This window comes from Rousettus aegyptiacus, unplaced genomic scaffold (genome assembly GCF_014176215.1).
Source record: "Rousettus aegyptiacus isolate mRouAeg1 unplaced genomic scaffold, mRouAeg1.p scaffold_m13_p_8, whole genome shotgun sequence".
Taxonomy (NCBI): Eukaryota; Metazoa; Chordata; class Mammalia; order Chiroptera; family Pteropodidae; genus Rousettus; species Rousettus aegyptiacus.
Window position 1 is genome coordinate 110,541,557 of NW_023416311.1, and position 23,831 is coordinate 110,565,387.

The window sequence follows — 23,831 nt, forward strand, 5'->3', positions numbered from 1 at the left end:
CTTTTAACGTGCTTATTTTCCATTTGCATATTTTCCTCAGTAATGTGTTTGCTCGTATTAGTTGCTCATTTTTAAATTGGGTGTCTCATTTTCTTATTTTCGTTTTTGAATTTTTTCATATTCTTGATAAAAATTATAATAGAAATATAATATACAAGTATTTTACTCAGCCCATAGTTGTGTTTTATTCTAAAAAAGTATTTTTTGAGGAATAGAAGTTTTAAATCTTTATGAAGTTCATTTTTAAATTTGATGGATTGGGCTTTTGATGCCATATCTAAACTATCTTGTAGCAAAAGTCACCAACATCTCAAGGTGTTTTTTTATTATTATTACCAATAATGCTACAGTAAATATATTCTTGTACATGTGGCCTTGGGAGCATATTTTCTAGTCTAGAATATATATATATGTATGTGTATATATATGTATGTATACATATACATATATGTGTATGTATATATATGTATATATATAGACATGTATAAATAAATCTTTTAGTTTCATTGAGATATGTGAAATATAACATTGTATGAATTTAAGGTGCACAAAGTTGATTAGATACATTTGCATATGAACACCAACTTAGCGTTAGCTGACACCTCCACTATGTCATATAATTACCATTTCTCTGTTGTGACTAGAACATTTAAAATCTCCTCTCAGCAAATTTCCAGATACCGCACAGAATCGCTATCATCCCCACTCTATGTGCCATTAGATTCCCTTACTTTATTCACCTTCTAAATGGATGATTCACGCATCTCAGCCAACGCCTCCCTGTCTCGCCTGTCCCCCGACCACTGGTGACCACCACTCCACTCTGTGTCTGCATTTGGCTCTTTTCGATTCTACGTCTAAGTGATATTACACAGTGTTTGCCTTTCTTCTTCTGACTTGGAATACATGTTTAGAATGGGGATGTGTGTTTGGGTTTGAGCATCTTCACCTTGACTTCGTACTGCCCAGCTGTTTTTCCAAATAGTCGGGTCGATGTATACTCCCACCAGCCATGCTGATTGCCCAGTTCCTGCTGGTTCTGGTAATCCATGCCCATATGTGGCATTATCAGACTCCTTAATGCTTGCCAATGTCATCTCAGAGTAGGTTTAATTTGCACGGACTATTAAGAAAGACTTGAGCATATTTCTTTATGTTTATTGGAGACGGAAATTTCTTCTCGTGTGAAGAAATGTCTGTGCTTTGTCACGCACTCTCTTTCTGTATCCACACACAAACATACTCTCCTTAATTACCACAGCTTAACTCCTGGGTTCCGATGAGGTGGAAATGCTTCTCATGGCTTACTTTATTTTTCCATAGGACTATAATGATCAAGTTGTTAATTTTCATGTAATTTTATTGAATTGCATAAAATTTATAAATTTGAAATTTATTGCCTTTATAGGCCAATTAGGAAAAAATTAATAACTTTTCTTCTCATAAATGAGCATGGCAGGGTTCTTATTTTATTTGGGCCTTTTTTAAAAATGTCTTTCATTAACATACTTTGTTGGCCATTTTCCTAAGTGGCTCAATAATTTTTATTTCTACTGTAAATGAAATCACACTTTATTCTAGTGCCTTTCACAATAATTGCTCTTTCACGATACTACTAATATGCATATATTATATGATACCATCTATAATAATATGTATTGTATTGTATGTGTGTATATGCTCACACGCATGTATGTAGTGTGAATATGTGTGCGTATATATGTATATAGTCCTATACATATAGACGGCTGTGTCTCCTCCTTTATGATCCTTATAAATCATTTCCTGACTTCCTGCTTGGTTAGAACCTGCGGCACAAAGTAGAATAGAACCAGTTACAACTGACATTGTCTTTTCCTGAAAGCAAGGGGAACGCGTTTGAGATTTCACAACAAAGTATGAGTTTTTATACTACAGTTTTATGAAAGAAATATTTTATAATGTTAAGAAAAATGCTTTCTATTCCAAATTCAAAACATCATATAATTCTTTATGAGGACTGAGAGCTGATTGAAATTTACCAAATAATTTTCAGAAGTGAAATATGTTTTTTTCTCACATAATCTTCATTCAATAAATTGCATTAATTCTTGTTCGGGTTTACATAACTATTTAGAAATGAGGGCCTTGTGAATGTTTCATTTAGTATTCTTTCATCTATGGCGACAGGCAAGTTTGGTCTAGAATTTTTCTTTTTAGGATTTTTCCAGTTCACACTAGGCGATGTTAATCTTGTGAATGAGTTATACATATCTCCTTCATACTGTGCTCTCTGAGAGAGTCTATATCACAGGGGCAATACATTTATCGATATTTTGCTGAATCTCTTTTGTAAAAATAGTCTGTACTTTTTTATTTTAAGGAAGCAGAGAAAATAAAATTTTCCTAATAATTTCATTTATCTAATGACTTCAGGTCTACTCGGGTTTTGTGAAAATTCTGGACTTAATTTTCACAAGATGTATTTTACAGGAATTGTATATTTGTCTAAATTTTCAAATGTGTCAGAATAAAATAGTTTATAATATCATATTTTTTTACATGTTGTTTGCATTATTTGTAATGTCATAATTTTCAGATCTAATATTGTTTTATTTTTACCTTCTCAAATTATTGATAGGTTTGGCAGGGGTTTTTTATTTTGCTGTTTTTTAACATGTGGGGTTTGAGATTTGTTGTTTCTTTGATTATTTTACTTTAAATTTTGCTTCATATTTCATTTATCTGCATATTTAAATGTGAATTGGGTTTTTTTTTTTTCTGGATGATACAGTTGTTTTGAGACTAAGTGTAACTGAAATTTTTTTTATTTATAAATTCTATTTTTTATTTGAATGATTTTAGGTTTCTCCTGTTTTTTTTTTTTTTTCATTTTAACAGAGTCGTGTCTCTCACTTTACTAATTCTCAAAATACATGGTTCCTTTTTACATACATATGCACACAGTTTTAAACATAAGTAGCAAATTCAAGAGACTCTGATGGATACATAGATTTAAGAAGCCAAGAGTATGGAAGAAAAGGCCAGTCGCCAGTTACTGTTTCATTAAGACGTGTCTAGTTGCAAATTTAATTTGATGTAGCTTATTGTGCATAATCAATTCAGCAAAACGTTTCGCCATACTTTTTCGCCGTAGCCTTTCTCTATTCTGTGTTCTTCATCTTACATCTGAACTGCACGTTTTCATACTATTTTCTAATTCTCCTAGCATCTCACTCCTATTTTCCATCTTTTAATCTCTTTATTTTACCCTGATAATTTCCTTAATTCTGTCTTCCAGTTTACTAATATTCTCTTCCTTAAGCAAAATATTGGCTCTTACCTCATCTATTGGATTATATGTTTTGCTTATTGTATTTTTACTTCTAAACATTCCATCATTTTTATTATTTTAACATCTTTTGTATTTTCAGATTCTTTTACATGATTTCTCAACATTTTAATTATTTAAAGTCTCTACTTGATTACTTTATGCTTTCAAATGCATGAGATTCTAAATTGGAAGGGTTATGTCTGTGTGTGTGTGTGTGTGTGTGTGTGTGTGTGTGCATGTGTGTGCATGGGTCTGTGTGTTTAGATCCTAAGGGAGATAAGGAATGACTACTTGTAACTATTTGGGTTTTAGAATAATGTACAATTTATTAATAGGAAACTCTATAACCATAGTTTCATTTAAGTAGTTAGATTCAATTTATAAATTTTACTGTCTGTTTACTAATCTAGCAGATTTTCAGTTTTTTAAAAAATAATATTGAATTAATGTTGATTAACATTTTATCAAATTGGTGAAACTTTCTTTAAAACAGTACTATCGATTACTTATCTGAATAAATTATCTTAAATATTTAAACTTTATTTTGGCTTTACTCTGCTGGATCATCTCTTTAAACACTTCAGATTCCTGACTGGACAAACATACAACCCCAAGAATAGAATAATCTTAAACAGAAACCGTGTAAATCTTAAAAATTAAACTTATGAATTCATATATCAAGTTCTCATAAATATTTTAATACTGTCTAGAATGATATTTAAAATATCTTAATACATTTAATAAAAACGCACGCTGGCAGATCTTAAGCAGAAACCTCTAAGGGGAAATTCCAGGGCGACGCTGGACTTTGGTTTTTGACCGCGTCCAGCTGCCTGTGGACGCAGGCCACCTTCGCCGTGCTGTTCCGGGTCGCTCTGCCTGTGACTCCCTGGCTGTTTGGGCCCCCCTGGGGTGATTTCGGAAGCCCCCATAAAGCATGTCTGCTGCGCAGAAGCATGGCAAATGCCCTCATGAGTTGGGTTGAAGGCTGAATTAGCCATGTCCTTCACTGAATACCATATTTAATTGAAACAACAATTGACAGACGGGCTATAATTATACAGACTTAGGTAAACATTTTGTAGACATTTTCTCGAAAACAAATCAACCGAGCCTGACACTTCAAGAAAAACAACTGACAGTATTTGTTGCTAAGGACAAAATCTGAGTTTTTAAGCATGAACTTGGCAGCTTCTTGATACTGAAAGACTTTTCTGATGAGATCGGTAGTGCTATTAATAAAGGCACATTTTTGATCTTTTAAAATGAGTTGTGTCAGGATTTGGAAGACCTGCAAAACTCATCGAACCAGTGTTTTCCAAACAACCAGTGAAGGATGTTACAATTGCACAAATGGGTAAAAGATCCATCCATCCAACATGGGAAAAAGACCGGTGGATTTTAACATAGAAGAACACAGACAATTGATTTCCTGTTTCAGACTCCACTGCCCACCCCTTGCCTGGTTTCACTAGTATCACAGAAGAACATCTACAATTAAAAACGAAATGTCTCGAGCTTCTTCCCATGTCTGTTCGTTTCGCTTCGGTCTGCCTCACGGGGGAGCTCCCTCTCGAACATCGCACAGTGCTTCCATGTCTGTGGTTTGGGTCATTTCCTCTCGTGAAATGCAATTAAAACCACAAGAAAGGAATAAAAGCATGCAACACTCTTAAGAACAAGGGTTCTCGGCAGTCACTGGACAGGACTGTGGACTGCCACGCTCGGTCGGTGGCATGGCCACCGGTCGTGGCACTGGGCCGGAAGGTGGGAGGCCTTCAGGTCTTCGGGGCATTTGATCTGGGCCTGGCCACGGGTCGTCACCTGAGCTCACACCACTCTGATTCCAGGGAGAAACCGGACGGGTGGGCTCCAGGCTTGTGGGTGGTAAATGCCCACAGTGGATGGTGGAGGCGAAGCGGGAGGAGGAGGAGGAACCCAGCAAACACCCGCGTCTCCACGACGCGCCTGGGACGCGGGGGTGCGCCTTCGCTCGCCGGTCATAGGAAAACGCGATCAATGGATAAACCAGTGAGTAAGTAAGCAAACAGGTAAATAATCCCTGGGGGAAATCCTCCCCCTTCCTGTGTGTTTACATGTAGGTCAGAGTTTACATTAACTGATTGTTTCCCATTCTGTCCCACTTAAGCTGATGATAGTGAGGTGCTCGTTGCATTTTGCAGAGACACATTGTGACCGAAAAAGCGAGAACGCGCATCTTTTGGAGCTGGAGGGATTGGCCCTCAGGACGTGCGTGTCCCCTTTGGGAAGAAGGTGAGCGTGTCCTCCGTCGCGCGTGTGATAGTTACGGGCCGTCCCTGTTTCCGGTTAAAAGTCAAGCGCGGACAGAGTGGGTATGCGGCTGCGGACGCGACTAAAAGGTGGGTCGTCCTGGGTCACGTTTCCCACGGAGCGTCGTTACGTCCCTTTTCGGGCTCCTCTGCGGAGCACCCCCTTCCCGTGAGAATCGCCCCTGCGAGGTCTGGAGGGGGGCGGGGACGCCGCGCTCTGCCCTCTGCGCACAGCGGCAGCGACGTGTGGCAGGGGCGTGACCCGCAGCGGGTGTCCAGCTCGTCGTGAGACCAGCCTCGGTGGCCGGACACTTCCCGGGGACGCCACAGAACCCCAGCAGCTTGCGCATCGTCTCGGGGACCGCCCCGGGGCGTCAGGCGGGGACCCCGGACGCCGTCCGCCCTGAGTTCTGAGCGGCATCTCCTGACGCTTCCCCGCCGTCTCCCGCCGTGGTCGCGTCGCCCAGATTCCTGCATCACACGAGGGGCCGCGCGGCCTGGCCGTGCTCGTCCCGACAGGACCCCAGCTCGCCCGGCCCTCGTGCTGCCTGGGTTTCGTCCAGCGTGAGTTCTCCGCCCTGGCTGGCCCTGGGTCTGGCCTCTGCCAAACTCCACGGGGCGTCCTGACTCCTCACTGGGGGCCCGGCCCCCCGGGGCCCTGCTGCTGAGGTCCGGCCCGGCACAGCCCGCCGCGCGGGAGGGAGCCTGAGACACGGGGCGTCGCATTCGCGAGTCCGAGACGTGGGGGCGTCGCATTCGCTTCCGCGTGGGCTGCACTCTCCGAGCGTGGGCTTCGCTGTCGTCACTAGGTCACCGCCAAGCGAGAGGACACTCAGGCACCAGGGACTCACGGAGTGGTCGCCCGCTTAGTGACCGCTGGGTCTGCTTCGGACCCTTCAGATTGTCAGATATTTAGAATCAGTCACCGATCCTTTAATCATGTTAACTGTTGTTAGACGTGCTAAAATTCTAAAGTTGTGACGCCGGAGCACCCAGTCGGGAACAGTCCATGTCATCCCGTTAGGCTCTCCGGGAGTCCGTGTGGCGGATGCTAAGTTTTGTTTTTATCTCTCTCCAGACGCACACACTCACACACGTGGTGGCTCGCACGGGCACACACGCGTATCTGCGGAATCGGTTGGAACAAGTTCAAATAAGTTCAAACGTAACGAAACTTTCCTATAAGAACCTTGACTTGCTTCAGCTAAGAACAATTATAGTGCGTTACCAAAGTGGTATTATCCCACCTAAAATAATTAACAATGAGTCATTAACAGCACCTAATTTGATCTAATGCCCCAATCATGCTAAAATCTCCCCACCTGCCTGCCTGCTCCACGAGTGAAGAGTGTTTTATTTTGTCGTGTTGCGTTTTGTTTTAAAAAAGGATCAAACGGTTGCCTTATAGTCCCTTTTAACCTAACTGTTCCGCAACTTTTGTCTTTTCTTAATGACCTCTATACATCTGGGTCAGTTGGTTGATATATTGATATAATGTACCACATTTTCTTTATATGTTTGATTATTTCTTCATGGTTCTGTTTTTCTTTTTCTATTTTTTTTTTTAAATCTTTTCATCACATGCAAACAGGAACTTGGGTCTACAGTTTGATCCAGCTCAGAGGACACTCGTCCTGGTAAGCACGGCTCCTTTTTAAATTGACGGATGACAAAATTACAGCATTTCTGTTATGGAAAAAAACAGAGATAAGTTTCAGCATTTTGATCCTCATCTGTTAAAGAAATGTGGTATTCATGAAGACACATTAGTTTTAGCTCTTAGTTCTGATAATAATTTTCTCACCTCCGAGGCCATGTTGAATCACACCAGGGCCAACGCCATGGCGTGATCCGCGGTGGTGACGGGGACATCGTGGCCACGCTGGCCCTGTGGCCGAGCTGCCCCCCCTGTGAGCAAAACGCTCTCCGGCTGTGGCTCGGAGGAATAATCACTTACCAAGCCCGCGGATCCTCTCTTCCCATGCGATAACGTGGACATTAATCGTCGATTTCGTCTCCCTACCCCCCCATAAAGACTTTGATATTTTCATAAATGAGTTAAAAGACGCATCGCTTTATATGTTCAGAGCTTGATGTTTCATTAATGAACGCCTGACGGGGGCGGGGAGGGGGGGGAGTGGGGGCGGGGTTTGGTATCGACACACGTGCCCCCGTCGCGCTAACAGCCACTGCGGGAGCCGCGGCGGTGCGGCTGTCCCCCCGGGGCGTTGGGGACGCTCAGGGTCAACCCCGTGTGTCACGGAGTGCTCGGCACCGGGACACGGAGCGCTCGCGATGGCGCCGTGCACGGCGTCCCCGGTTTTTGCTAAGACTTGTCCTTGTCCGTGTTATGGGGCCAGTTTGCTGCGGGGCTTAAAAGGAACCTTAGGAAATGTTCTGTACCTTGAGAAGCGCTAAGGGACCCTCGGCTCCCAAGCTCCTGAACTAGAGAGAAGGAAGCCGGAGGGGCCGGGGCTGGCCCGTGGGTGGGTCCCAGGGCACGTGCCACCCTCCCTGGCTGCGTGGCAGAGCGCCCGGGGTCCCGGCGCCTTTGCCGGCACGACTCCCGCTCTGATGGAGACCGGCAAACAGCCCCCTCCCGGCGCCCCCTCTGCCTGGCTCCCTGGGAGCCGGGAGCCCCGCCCTCGTCGGCTCTCTGCGTAGCACCTGCTGCCCCTCGCGCGCCCATGTACCACGGCAGGAAGGGAGCAGCCTCCTGAGGCTGGAGGGGACGAGCCCCCCGCCCCTGTGGTGGGCATGAGGTCCCCACGCAACTCACACCTGCCTGGAAGCCTTGCTACTGTGAGTCTCCTGCGACCAGGGGCCTCGTTTCATCTCCAGCCCCCCTTGTCATAAGTAACAGCCGCTAGTGACTTCCTAAGTCAGGGCACCCCGTAAGGGGCTGGGCAGCCTCCGCAGGCGGTAGGGAGGTCGAGGCCCCGTGGCGTCAGGCCGCCCCTGGGTCTCCCGCCCCCGCCCCCACCCCCCCGCATAAGCTCGTGTTTGCGTGCCCACTGCCTTGCCGCCTCATCCTTTGTCTGCTGACACCGGCCAGAAACGTCACAGGAGGGGACGTTCTCGTATATTCTTATCCGTACTTATCTGATTCATCTGGCGCTGAGCACTAACTCGGCACAAGGCTTTGAAGCACAGACCTCGTTCTACCAGGTCCCCATTCTGCCAAACACTCTGAAGCGGCTCTCGGCCACCTTCCTAAGCACCCCGCCATTCCCGCCTCAGCGCCGCTGGCACTGGGACCCGGCGGGTCGTGGCCGCGGGCGCTGCGGGCGCTGTCGCTGTGTCCGAGGGCGGTGTGCGTCACTCCTGGTTCGTCTTCAGGAGACGCCAATGGCATCTCCTCTGCCCAGGCGTGACCACCAAGCGTGTCTCCAGACGCTGCCGCGCGTCCCGAGGCCGCCAGGTGTGCGGGCGGGGGCGGGGGCGGGGATGGGGCGGGGGCGGGGGGGAGCGGGGGCGGGAGGGCTGGAGGGAGACGAGGGGGTGCGGGGGCGGGGGCAGGGAGCTGGGGACTGGGGGGTGGGATGGGGGAGCAGTGGCCCCATTTGAGAGCTGCTGATGTCAAGTATCTAAAAACATCTAGGCAGATCTCAAGATCGAGGCGCGGCGGGGTGGCCCACCCTGGCCCCCAGGGTCCCCCGAGCTCAGCGCACTCCCCGCGGCTTCGCGTCGCTGTCGTGAGGTAGCAGCGCGCGCGCCACTTGCGAACGCGCGGGGTTTACCTACGTCTGCGTGGGTTATTTAAAAGCAACGTAAAATAAGGCAAAACGTCCCTTTAACTTAATTTCCCATTGTCAGTTCTGTTTAGACGTGATCTTTCACTATCTCCAAAGAGGGCTCTGAAAGCAGCTAGTGATTGCGAACCGCAATGCCTGAGCCGCACGTCGAGAGGAAGAACTTAGGGACTCCCTGGACCTTTGCGATGACAAAAGGCTCCTGGGATGTCGAGGGCCAGACCCGCTGGCAGGAGCCGGGCCGGCGCGGCGTGGGCGTGGGGCTGAGAGCCGAGGCCGGGCCTGAAGAATCAGAGGCCGGCGCTGAGGGGGGGGCCCCACGGCGCCTCCGAAGCCAAAGGTGCAGACGGAGCGAGACCCTCCAGCCAATGCTGCCCCTCGCGGAGCTCCTGGGCTCGTGCAGTGTGGGAGAGAGACGCCCCCCAGGACACAGCGGGGGGACTGTGCCCCTGAGGACACAGCGGGGGGCCTGTGCCCCCGAGGACACAGCGGGGGGCCTGTGCCCCCGAGGACTCAGCAGAGGTCTGCGGGGAGCGTTAGGGAGCCTGAGAAAAAGTCCAAGACTAAAGGCAGGGTTGGATCAGGACATCGGGCCGTTGGTCCTGGGCGAGGTGCGAGTCCTGCCGTCGCCGGCCCTCTGGCTCTGACTCTGAGAGGACACCCCGCTCTGTCTGCCGAGTGGTACCCCTTTTTTAATAAACTCCTTTTGATTCTAAAAAAAAAAAAAAAAGAGTCCTGCCACCTCAAGGATTCTGGGCACCACAGCCAGAGCTCCTCGACACCCCGACGCAGGGGCAGAGGGGGCGGCGTCGCGCCCCGCGTCGGGCGAGGGGCTCCATGTGCCGGTGTTAGACCCGCGAGGCGGGGACCCTGTCGTCATGGCTGGTGTCTACGCATCTTCCCCGACGACAAGAAAAGCGTGATCGAAATGCGTGATGAGTGAACGACCTTCGGTGAGTGTGCACAATAAAATCAAAGACAATGGATTCGCCGCTGACATTGAACTATCGTTCCGCATGTCGCATTCTTAAAACAGATAAACAGAAGAAAACGCCGAGCGTACCGAGGGGACCCTGCCCAGGCCGCGTGCCCTCTAAGGCGGGAATGCGCGGTGACTGACCACAGCGTGACGGCCTTTGGGATGCAGGAACTCGAAACATCTTAGCGTAAACACTGTATTCCTTTCAACAAGTTCTTATGCAGGAGTTCTAAGAGGAGTGCCATATTTAAAGTGCTATTACATTTTTGGCAAAACCGCATGTCTTTGTTTTGTGCAAGAATATCATTATTATACGCATTTCGTTGGGTGCAGCGGGTCCGACCTGGGTCCTGAGGTGCATCGTGACGCTGTCAGGAGACTCCTGTGCACGCGACCAGGGGCTCGTCGGGGGCTGGCGGGGCGAGGGTTCTGCAGAATGAGATGGGATAGTACAACCGTCTGCGAAATCGCCCATGCCAAGGCGGGCAGGGGGCCCGAGACCTTGTTCGGGAGATGCCCTCTGCCGAGGACGCGCCCTGAGGGGCTCCCGGGTGAGGCAGGCCCTGTGTCACCCTCTCCCCTCGCGTGTGAGCCGAACCAAGCACTCGCCTCTCGTCGGCACGATTCGGCAAAAGTGACGAGACGCCACCTGCTCCACGACCATTTCATCTCGGCCCACGGGGGGGGGGGGGGGAGAGAGAGAGAGAGAGAGAGAGAGAGAGAGAGAGAGAGAGAGAGAACGCCCCGTGCTGACCGGGAAGGAGCGAGCTGCCAGGCTGTGGCAAGGAGCGCGGCGTCCTCTGAGGCCAGGAGCCACCCTGGCCGGTGGCAAGCAAGGAAACGGGGACCTCGGTCCTACAACCAGGAGGAGATGGAATTACCCCTTTGGGCCATCGCCCGCGCGTTCTGAGGACCAGGCGGGCATGGACGCCGGGAGGCGGGCTTTACAGCCATTCCTCAAAGGGACACGCAGCAGAACCGGCTCGGCAGTTTCAGTGGACCACTTCAAAATGCCGTTGTCTCTGGGAAGTCATTTCTGTTCATGAATTAAACAGCTCGTTTGTCTTTGAAACTTAAGGAGCTGTGAAGATTATAAATGTCTGTTCTTTTCACATTCTCTATTAACATCGGCACAAAGCCTGACAGAGAATATCGTTTTCCCAAAGTCTTCTGGTGGTGAGTGGTGTGTGTACTAGATGGTTTCTGTCTGGATAGTTTGATTCTGAAAATTAGTTATTTTATTTTATTTTATTTTATTTTATTTTATTTTATTTTATTTTATTTTATTTTTTGGTCTTCAATGAGGTTTTAGAATAGGAGCAAACTTGCTCTAAAAGAAATATGGTAGCAGGTAGACCTCATGGAACCGTAGATATTTTTTAACTTCTTTTTCTAAATTTGTTTTTATTTAAGCTGGAAGAGAGAGAGACAGAGACAGACAGACAGACAGAGACAGACAGAGGGGTAGAGAGAGAGAGAGACGAAGACGAGACAGTCACCACTGTGAAGGCTGTGCCATAGTTCACAAGTGTTTGCCATAAATCTATTTAGATACAAATTTAAGAGTCATGTGAGTTCCCCGATCTCACGAGCTTGTCCGCAGCTGCCATCCATACCTGTGCTAGTCTGTGAATGCTTCTCGAGCCAGGAATCGAAACACGGGAAGGAAGAAGTGGATGTTAGGGCTCTGGGGAGTAACCCTGTATTCTGAGATGTTGCATCGTGTTCGCAGTCTTTCTGAAAGTACCTGGCAAGTTAATGAGCTTGTCTTTTCTTTTACCTCCTTGGGTAGACCACTCAGAACCTGCTTGTGTCCCACAAAACCGCCTGGGCCTGGCATTGCAGTGTCTAAGCCACGGCGTGCCCAGACTCCGGGCCGTGACCTTCGTCCCAGCGGCGCACGGCGAGAGGGATGCGTGCGTGTTGGCCCGGCCAGGGCGTGAGGACAGCCGCGCACGAGGAGGCGGCTGGGCCGGGCGGGGCGGAGCTCGCGGCCCCGGGCACGGCGGCGCCTCTGCGCTCTTACGTATAAACATATTTGCCGTCTACATTTTTATTTTTCCGACATTGGAGGGCCCTCTAAAATGAGGAGTCCGGGGCCCGCGGAAGGCGACTGCTTCGCCGTGTGGAAGCCGGGCGGCTCTCTTTCCCCTGCCCCTCGCGCTGCCTGGGCCCTCCTGGCCGTCACGCTGGAGACGGCGGCGGGAGGGGCGTCTGGGCGCCCCCCACGCCCCGGGCTGGCGTTGGATTCCTGTCTGGGCAGAGGCAGGAAGAGCGCCGGGCTGGGGGACGGGAGAGACGCCTCTGCGTCGGACTTGACTGCAGCGCTGAGCGTCCGAGTGGGACGGTGCCGTCGGCTGGCCACGCCGGGACAGTGTGGCTCCCGGCCGAGCGAGCTGCTGTGTCGCAGGAAAGGGAGGCGTGTTGATTCCATACAGACAACGGAGGCGGGGGCGCCGTACCTGTTCCCGGTGACCTCCCTAAAGGGGCCGGCACCGCGCAGAGGGAGGCGGGAGCCGCCCCTGAGTCGTGAGCCTCGCCCGCTCGGGGGACAGTGGCCGCTGCCGTCTGTGGGTTCGCGGTGACAGCGGTCGTGTTCATGCACGTAGGGGCGCAGGCCAGCCCCTGGCGCAGAGAGGACGCCGCGTAGGCACGGGGACGGCGCGCTCGTCATGGAAGGGACCTCTTTGCAGGTGAGATTCTGCATAGGGGTCGAAATGCACACGGTCTTCTCTAGGCTCATCCCTCACGATCCCGCACTCGGCCGTGGCGCAGCGGCCCCCTCGCTGGCCAGCCGGAAGCCCAGAGAACATTCTCTCGTGACCCTTTCGTGTTGTAGCCAAGCCAGCATCGACCGCCGTTGGCTCCGTCCTCCGCGGATCAGCCCGGTCCCTCCGCTTCGTTCCAGCAGCAGCAGCAGCAGCAGCAGCAGCAGCACCTGCACCACCTGCAGCACCAGCCCCAGCACCTGCACCACCTGCAGCACCCGGCACGTCTCGCCATGCGCCCCCCGCCCCCGCCCGCCGTGCTGCACGGTCTCTAATCCCCTCCATCCATCCTGCGCCCAGCATGCACAGCCCGGCTGGCAGCATCATCTCATAAGCACCCCTCCTCCCGCTCACATTTGAACCCCAGGCACTTCCCGCTGCTCGAGACGCACCATCTGGCCCTAGACACCGCCCACGTGGCTCGCCCGGGCTTCCTCGCTGACTCCTCGTTCCTCTCTGTCACTGCGTTTCTCCACCATCGCGCTTCCTGGCGCTCTGCGTGGTCGCTGTTTTTCAAGGACCTCGGCACAGGCTGCTCCCTCCCCCTGAAACGTGCGTCCTCCCAGGGCCTGCCTCAGCGACCCACGTACCTCGGCGCGCGCGCTGGCCCTGGCTCCTCACGCGCCGCATCGCCTCGCCGAGGGCTCGGATCCGGCCCTCCCACGCGGCGCTCCCTACACCTGTGAATCCGTTCGTTGTTGTGATTTTTAAGTTTCTTCTTTCTCTTCCGTGACTGCGAGTGCCGAAGCCGTTCGTGTGCGCCATGCTGTCCCATTACCTGGCCCAAAGGAGGCGCGGGCGCGGGCGCCCGGCGCAAGGGTGCGGCGTGAGCAGTGCCAGTAGGGAAGCCGGGACGCCCTGAGTTAGGGGCCGGGCCACGGCGTCGTCTGTCCGTGCTCTTATGCGCCCCATATCGATCGGCTGTAATTCATTCTCATCCAAGAAAAAATGAGCAGACAAGAAAGAAAACAATTGCACATAGCCAATTAGACCGTGTTAATTGCTTATAAAATCTGGACGGGTTGTGCATGTGTACATCCGAAAAATAAATGCTATCAGAAGAGAGATAAATATCCATTACTAAGAAATGACGATTTGCTCTATTTCCTCAGTCAAGCAATATCTATCAAGAGCATCGATTTAACTAGAGGCTATCGGCAGATACAAATGGATGATGACAAGAAACAAAAAAACACCTTCAATTGCCATCAGGGGCTTTTCATTTTAATGTGATGCCTTTTGGAATTACGGATGCTCCGGCTGTACCTCGAAGATGGATGAGCAGGTCCTGCCAGGCTTCATACATCACGCGTCAGGGGTCGACCTGGCCCGCGTGCTGCAGACCAGGGTCTGAAAGCACCGTGAGCGTTTACCAGAAGTTTCAGGGGAAAAAAACCCAAAACATCTAAACCTGCAAAGGGAATCAAACACAATTCGACAGAGTTTGTGTGGCTTTTTAAAAAAAGAATCCTTCATTTTGAAGGTCGTAAATATCAAAGATTATTAGCTCTCATTTGAAAAAAAAAAAAGTACAAAAGTTTTTGCTGAGGAATTGAGTCACTGTTGACAAGCCACTCTGTATTTTGAGAGACAGAAACCACCAGAGAACTTTCTGTTCTACTCCTCTTGATCAACAGACATTTTCAGAGCTATAATAAGAAAATTTCTAGAATGGGGCAAGAGATGAGATCACAGAGTAAGAGTGACATTTAAGGCTTTTTCCTCCTAAAATGGAAGTAATAGAATTGGCGTCATGCGAAGTCGTTAATGCCGATGCTCAGAGCCACAGCCCTCTCTGTTTGGGGCTTGAGGCGAGGTGGAGGGACCCCCGGTGGGCTTGTTGGAACCCGGATGGGAAGCCCGTCAGGGAGTCTGAGGCCAGTCGCTCCTGCTTTCAGTCACGGCTGCTTTTCTGTCTCCTCCCCTCCCTCAGCTCCTGCTTCTAATCACGCATTTGAGTTCTCCGCTAGAAAACCCAAACAAAATTAGGAAACGGGAAAGGCTAATTTTGGGGGCTCAGGTCACCCTTCAGCTGTCCCACGAAGCAGGTAGGCGGCTCGGCTCAGCCACAGAGACTGACCTCCCCGAGTTTCTCAGAGGAGCCTGAGATCCGCGTGCCAGGTGAGGCAGGTGTCCTCGCAGCGCACAGGTGTGCTCGGGGGCGGAGAGCCCGCCCTCAGCCGGCAGAGTGTGGCGCCCGCATCCATCCCGGGCTGTTGATTCAGAATCCGTGCCAGCGTCAGTCCGCCAACCTCGCCGGAATTAATAATGCGTCTCAAGGCAGAGACGCTCAGTCAAACCCGGTGCGGCTCCCGCCTGCACCGGCATCCGGATTGCTTGCCTTGCTTGGGGGCGGGGGGGTGACTCCTCGTAAGGAACAGGTGAGGAGGTTCAGTGCTGAGTGGCGAACAGCCCCGGCTTGCGCAGACAGCGGTCTGGGTTCGAAAGCTGTCGCTCTGCTCACTAGCTTTGTTATTATAAGGACATCCCTTATCTGTTCTGAATTTCTACTTCCTCTCTGCAAAATGGAGGCAGCAGTAAGGCCCACTGCACGGGGCACTTTAAAACAGTGAGTGGGACCGTTCGTGCGCACGGACTTGGCTGGAACTCGACGCACGGGGGGATCTCAATGAGCACCGCCTCGTAGGCCTGTTGCCGTCGTGATCATGACGTTGTGATAAAACAAGGATGATGACATTGTCCTCGGTAACAAGCCAAAGCAGAGGGGCGGTTTCCTCTGGAGAGAAACGAGGTCAAGACTGGGGAATACTTCCTCCCCACTCTGCGTTTGGAAATGACACAGGACAGCAGTTCTCATGGTCCCTTGACGCTTCACGAAGGCCAAGGCAGCAGTATTCCTAACTGCCATGGCTCCCGTCTGCGCCTGAATGCTCCCCGGGGGTCGATCCCGCCCCCTGAGCGAAGCGTACGGCCTTTCGAGTGAATTAATATCGCACACCCTCGGAGGGCTGTGGCGATACTTTTTCATTCTCTGTCACAGATTTCTCTAAGGGTATCGACCAGAATGTCATAATACTTGATAGCTGATAACACCGACGTGTCCCACATTAAATAAATGCTAAAAAGAGACAAACTCGCCCCCTGGTAGGAGAAAATTCAACTTAAAAAAAAAAAAAAAGAAAACTCAAGAAAACTCAACTTGTCAAAATAAACACCTTCTGTAAATGCCGGTGATGCGCAATTTGGACCCCGTTAAACGCGAACGTGCCTCCCCCCTTCCCGGCTTCGTCTCGCTGGTTGATGTTTTCATCGTCTTCATCGGTCAAGTGGGTTGATTCCCTTCGCGCCGGTGGGATTGGCCGCACCCAGCGCATCGACCGTGTCTCTGAAGCACCCGTCTCCTTGCCACGTAACTTCGTCCCCTAAGTGCAAGAGTTATTTCCTCTCATATCTTATCGATCACTCCTTGAAAGCTGTCTTCCAGTCATCCGGACGTTTGCACTCAAAGCCAGGTTTCTATTAATCAAGCCGAGTTTCCTTTTGTCCTTTGTTAAAATGCAAACATTAATTATTTCCCCCCTTATTTCTTCCAAAGGGCCTGTCTGGATTCTTTCTTAAGGTAGACAGTATGAATAGATGTGTATGAGGTCAGCTCAAAGCTATAAATAAATGACAACATGCTTTATTTATACAGTCCTTCTCCGGGTGACTGAAGGAGGCGTGGCCTTCCGTCACTGCCAACAACAGGAGCAGCCCTGGCATTTTTGGGGCCCGGACCTCTCCCCAGAGAAAATGGGCTGCCCGCCCTCGGCAGGCGGCAGAGGCTTAGCGGCTACGACACGTGAGCATGCGGGGGGTGAGGTACGTTGCATGTTCGCCTCTCCGCGAAGCGCCCCACTTTTTCCAAAGTGTATTTGTGGACGTTTTTACACGCATTTACAAGATACGAAAAGTAAGGACCTGTTAACTAGGACCTGCGAGATTCACGCACACACGCACATGCACACACACGCACACGCACACACACGCACACGCACACACTCTTCCCCTGAGCTTCGTTCCATCCACTCTGAGGGACAAAGAGTCCAGGGGCCCTAAACACCTCTTTCTCACTTTTCCATCCTTTATTTTTTTCCCATTTTTAAAACATTGTTTAACCACAGTACTGAGCCTCCAGCCATGGGGGACCAGACGCACAACTGCCCGGAGCCCTGGGAGCCGAGCCGGCCGAGCCGGCCCCTCAGGAGACACAGCCTGGTCCCCGTCCTCCTCCCCGTCCCCGTCCCCGTCCCCGTCCCCGTCCTCGGGGCAGACAGCTCCCTCGCGAGGCGTCCGCAGTCGCCCCCGCCCGCGCTGTCCAGCGTTTGGCCCGCCGGGACGCAGTCCTCCCCGGGCTGCAGCCGCTTGGACATGCTCACGAGCCCGCCGTGATCCCCACTCGTTCCCGTGACGGGGTAACTAGCAGCGTGTTTGCAAAGAGCGAGCTCGTCCAGTGCCCCCCTCGCTCCGGATGCTTAAAACCCCTCCACGCAGCACGAAGCTCTGCACTCGACGAGCAGAGACCCTGTGGAGGATGAAAATGCCCCCGGAAGAGGCAGCGCAGTGAGCTGGAAGTGGCCGGGGCGTAATTTACCAACGCCACGCTTCTCTGGTGTTCGGGCTTTGGGCCGCGAGATAAGCCAAGATGGCCCCGAGGATTCGATTCAAGGATGAAAGGGCTTCGTAGCCATAGAGGGCTTAGCACGTTGCCCGGGACAGACGGACCTCTCAGCAGAGGGTGTGCGTCGTCTGCATTCCCCGTGGGGCGCAGCCCGTGCAGGGCGATGTCCGTGGTTCGGGCCGGAGCCGCCCGCACGCCCGTGCCCCCTCTGCCGGGGAGGGGGTGCGGTGGAGGACACCCCAGTGGAAGGATCCTGACTCGGTCCCTTTAGACGCAGTCGCAGGCGAAATCGGCAGGTGCGATGTCTCGTTAGCTTTCCTGGCCTGGTTACGTCCCGGTCGGCACAGGCTTCAGCACACGACGGCCCACAAGGGCGCCTCCAGCACGCGGCCCTCCGGCTGACGGCCCCGTGGCGGATAAAACCGCACCTCGTGTTCTCGGCCGCACTGCCCGGCGGGGCGCTGGTACCCAGCAGGCTTCGGGGAGCCCCCCCGAACTCCTGAACGGCGTGAAACCATTCTCGCTTCCTGCTCTGTCCTCTCATGAAGACTAAAACAGGGGGTCGGTAGTGACGATGGCCCTAATCCTGGAAGACTGGTCGAGATCTCACTGCCTGGCGGAGGCGGGGCCCGGCCACGGACGATGCCCATTCGCCACCATGAAACACCACAGGGCTTTAAAAAAAAAAAGTCTTAAATTATCTGAGGGTCTCTAGCAGGGCCGCTCCGGGCCGAGTGCTGTGTCTGCCTCCGAGTTAGTATTTCAGCACTGGAAGTAGCCCCGCTGGTTTGTGAGGCGACCTCCCAGATTCACTGGACACACTCTCCACTCACGTAGAGCAAATCATTGGGAGGAAAAAAAACCCAGCAACGTAGGAATGAAATCTCCCCTGAAATGTGGCGCCACACAATCGAGCTTCCGTGCACGGCGTTTGGACACCGCAGCAGAGAAGCGTCGGACGGGGCCTCCGAAGCTGGGCGGCTTGTAAAATCGGGTCGAGCCGTGTTGAAAGACTCTTGCAGGCCCCCGTTAGAAAACGCATACTGTTTATTCCTGCCTTTTCTCCAGCCCGACGAGGCCTCGGCTCCCTTCTTTATACCCCGTTCTCCCCCTTCTCAAAGTGCACTCATTGAACTCTTGGCAATTAGTGTAATTGAAATTTATTGACAATGTGGCCGGCGTGGCCGCCCATTGTCCCCGAGCGTGTGCGCGAGCGACGCCTCCGCGGCGGCACCCGGCTGCTCCGGCCGCATCAATGGGCCACCGGCTGCCAACAGTTCCTCTGGGGGTGTGACTGTTACTTAGCGATAAGAGCCTCTCCAAACAGGATCCCCGGACCCCGTCTCTTGTGGGAGATGGAAATGAAATATGTATTTGGCTGCTGTGGAAAATTAATGTAATTGGCTCCCGCATAAAGCTCTGACAAGTTGACCCGTTTGAAATCCAAGGAGGGCTTAGCGCCCTGTATCATATTATCTCCAGCTAACCCGACCGCACTCCGGGCCCCCCGCCCCAAACCCACTGGTGGTGAAGCGAAATGGAATTCGGGCTCCGCGTCGAACAGCGCTTCTCTGCAAACGCAGTTATTATTTTCACACGTGTGGCTTCGAGATGAAGGGCCGGGAGATTGGATTTGTGTGCGCACGGGCCCGGGCTGATAGCTCACAGTCTGGGGCTTCACGGCGCTGGCGAGGTGAGGCCCGCGACGTTTGCAAACGTAACAGGCCCGTCTGTCTGCGGGCCCGTTCCCTGTCTCGAACATTCAACAGGATCGCAAAATGTAGATGTGTAACTTGATGGGATTTAATTGGGCTCATTCGGAGGGCAGTGCGGGTTTGCAGTTTCCCTTCGGGGAGCAGGAGTGCATTTTTATGCGAACGCTCAGGGATTTAGGCACGCGAAGCTAGCAGGAGAGAGGTATTTAAATCTCTGCCCACGGAAATGGGCATATAATGTTTTCCCTCGGGGGACTTTCTTCGGAGGAGATTACTACGGTGAATTAATTTTAGCTGCTCTCCTGTCTGGTTCCTAATTTTAGATAATATGCTCTTTTGATTTATTTACTAAGACCCTAAAATGCAACACCCCAGAGTTTAAGCGAATACAATAATAACTTGGAGGGCATGTGAGAAAGCAGGTGTGTGTGTTTCTTCCTTTGAGAAACTCTGCACGCTGAATCATTCGCGAGCACTAACGCACACGGACCCTCCCCTCAGCACCGTTCCGAAGGGAGGCTGGGAACAATACGGTGGTAGTTCTTATCGATTCCACATTTAAAAGTGGATTGGGTAAGCGCCTTAGTATCTTTCTCTCCTTTCAGTGGTAGAAATTGTTTCTCCGAGGAAGATTTATGGCAGCGAAGAGAGATTTAAAGTTAGTCTTTCTCAATGACTTTAAAAACTTTAAAGACCTTTGCTGCGGGGGGTTCCGTCCTACAGCAGTCAGGCGTTAGGGCGCCTTGCTGGCGTTGGGGTTCGCACGATTAAAAGGGCGCGAGGAGGCCAGTGGGTGGAGGGGTCGGATTCGGCACAGGTGCTTCGAAGGGACAGGTGTTTGCTGAAGGTAATGTGGCAACGAAGCCAGGCGGGTGGTGGCCGGGACGCGGCCGAGTCTCTTCAATCAGTAGTGGGGAGACACTTCGACGAACAGGATGTGTGACCAGCTTCCTGTGACGGGATTCCGAAGCTGGGCTCTACGTCCTCACCTCCCAGTTTCGCGGGGAGAATATAGAGATTTAGGAATCGTCACTTTAAAACAATAGTAATGTAAATAACAACCAGAGAATTTAAGGAACAGAAATAACGAGCATTATAAATCGAGGGCCCACTCTGTGACAGTTGTTTGGCCTTGTGCTTTTGCAAAAGTGATTTGTTTTGTAAGTCTTCAATGTATGAAATGAGCGTTAGATTTCTTTATATCTAACCGAGGCTCAACATGGTCGTCCCTTATCCAGGGCCCGGGGCTGGGGGGCAGTGGAGGAGGAGGGGTCCTCTCCGAGCCAACGCCGGGAGCTTCCATGGCCTCAGGCTGTCTCCCCACATTCATCCCCGGGGGCCACGGAGTGGTCTTCCGGCAAGGACCTGACCCAGGCGAGATCAAATGAGGCTCATCTACCGTCTCCCATGGCTGTGATCCAGGTACCATTGTCACGAATACTTGTCCCGCACCCCACACCACTGAGAGAAAGAAAATCCCACCAAACTGTCATCTCTAAAAATGTCTTAAAATCTGTGGGTTTTTTCCCCCTTTATTGGAAAGTAGAGATGTTTTCCTCAGAATCAACCGATACGCACCCAGTATCCTATTCCTTTTTGGGATCGCTATAAAGAGGAACTGCTGGGGATACAAATTGTGAAAGAATTGCTGGTTTTCCATCGTTCACAGATGTTCACGCGGGAAGACAGACCATGACCGTGTGACTCTGCTAGGGACGAGGGGCGGCGGCTCGCACGGGGCCATCGTCCCCGAGGCGTAGTGAGACTACGTGTTTTAACGATCCTTTACATAACTTCATATACGAGATCGTTATCTATAATAAATGATATCGCGCATGATAAGGCTTTATCCAGCAAAGGCAGTGTGCCTGGGGCACCGAGCTGCCGAGTCACCGTTTGCTGGAAGAAGAGCAGGCGCGGCGGGCTTTGCCTTTGTCTTCTTCATGAGCCACTCCGTAAGTGTTTTTCTGCAGCCCGAACGCAGAGTGAAGAAATGCCGATGGACGGAAGACCGGCCATGCGACCGTGCGCCCCAGTCTTTGAGCGACACGGCCAGGTTTATCAGGCCTCCCCCGCCCTGCGAAATGAGGAAAATGCTCTGCCCGCGCTGGCTCTAAACGCCTGCGATCCGCTGGCGCTCAGTGGAGCACACGTGTACCGGGAAGTGTCGAGCCCCACGTTTCGTCATTCGGGACGTCCTGCGTGGATTCCTCCATGCACGAGGTCACGGAGGCCCCTTCGCTCCGTGTGACCAAAACGACAAAGCTTTGTCGGGAAACCCCGCTGTCGCGGGATCGACTGCGTGCCGCCCGCCCGCAGAGTTCGCGACGGCAGAGGCCGCCTCTCACCTCCTGCTCTTCGATGTCTCGCCCGGCCTCTTGGAAGTCGATGGAGAATGAGTGTGTGTCGAAAGAAAGGTGCTTTTGTTCCCGCTGCTGCTTAACAAAGTGCGTTTAAAGCATAATGGCTTCACACGAGCGCAGCTCGCCCCGGAGCCCCGGGGGCCAGGAGTGTGGGCGTGGCCCGCCGGGCGCTTCGGGGGAAGCAGCAGCGAGGGTCTTCCGCGGGACCCCGTCTCGCTGACGGCAGCTAGGGACGCGGCCGCCTCCGGTCTCACTCCCGTGGGTGCTGGCATGACCCGGTTCCTTGCAGGCTGTTGGGCCGAGGCCTCAGTTCCTCGCTGGCCGGTGGCCAGAGGCCACCCTCAGTTCCTTGTCTCACGAGCCTTTGGTAGAAGAGCTCAGGACACGGCCGCTGGCTTCACCAGGGTGAACAAGTTCGGGCAACAGCGCCCCAGACAGAAGCCATCGAGTCTCTAACTCGGTCTCCAATTCGCGCCCCGGGCCCCCCCTCTGCTGCGTGCCATTTGCCACCAGCGAGTCGCGCGGTCCGGCCCACGCTCAGGCAGCGGCTCGCCCAGGGTGCGAACGCCCGGGGGCTGCCTGCCACGTTGTCCGTGGCCGCGCCTCGTCGGGCCGCTTGCGGTGGGGCTCACTCCGCTGTCATCGGCTGCGCCGTGCCGAAGTCGTGCGTCCTCATCGCAGGGGGACGCGGAGCCGCGACGGGTCCCCTGAGGGCGGGGGTGAATTGTGTCATCGATGAGCCATCCTGCCTCGATCGCCGTGACATTCTCCTTGACGTGTGGAGTCTCGCTTCGGACACCCCCTTTCCTTTTGCAAGTCCGCAGCGGGCTGGGCTCCAAAACACACCGCCTCGTGTGGCTTCACGTTCTCCCACATTTTAGCTGGGTCAGCAATTTACCTTTGCCGGGTCGCCAGGTTCTCTGCTTCAGGTGAGTCGTGCTATTTCTGAGGGCCAGAAATCACTGCTGGAGGAGCAGGTCCCTGTAAGATCTCTATGCAAACGTCCACTTTAATTGAAAAAAAAAAATCTGGAGAAACACATGAGCTTGGATTCTGGAGAACGACGTGACCGGGCGTGACCCCCCCGATCGCGCCGGGCCCCGGTTTTCTCATTCATACGTCAGGGAAAATAACAGCGTGGCCTTCGTCAGCGACGTCGCAGGTCTGACGCGACTTACTATTCGGAGAACGCTCCGGACGATGCCCGCCTTTTAGTCAGTGCTTCGTAAGTGTCTGTTAAATAAAGCAAATGGACTGCGGGAAAGGGTTTCACATTCTCTTGGCAGATGCGTTTGGCCTACTGAATATCGTTTCCGTCATTCTTAACGACTCTTAACTAATGCCGGCGTCCCCGGGAGGAGCCACTCAGAACAAATAGCTCGTCCTTCCTTTGTGCCTCCGCCGGCAGACACTGGCCTGCGCCCGTCGCCCCGGGGGACAGGGGCAGCGTCTTACTTCACCCTTTGCGTCCCGAGTTTCGTATTGTGCCTGGCACGTGGAAGACGTTTTCTCAACAGTTGTTTAATTAAGTTCATATTGTTTGGGGGTAACAATCTGCAAGGGGGAAAAAAAAAAGAAAGGGAAGGAGAGGCCGTCCTTTAGCTGGAGTTCGTTTGGGCCGCATTTTGGCGCCGTTCGGAACAGCCGGGTGTCTTCCTGTCTCATGACATCGCGCAGCCAATTAATCAACGCTCGCTCGCTTCCCGGGCCGGGCTTCATCTCGCCTCCTTATTAACTTTCATTACGCGCGGCAGCTAAGGTGTGACTGTGAACAGGGTGGATTATGCTGTAAACGTTCCTCCTGTCGCTCCGTTCCCTCGCCCATCCCCTTATTAGAGTGCGCCCAGGGTGATAGATTATGTTAAGAAGGTTTAAAACATAAGGTGACAGTGACCTTCCGTTTAATTAGCTGTGATGGAAACAGAATTGAGGACGGGGACGAAGCCGGCCGAGCGCCGTACATCAGCCTCCGCGCCGGGAGACGGGGCGCGGCCGCCGAAGTGACCTTGCGGTCCGCGGGCTCAGTGAT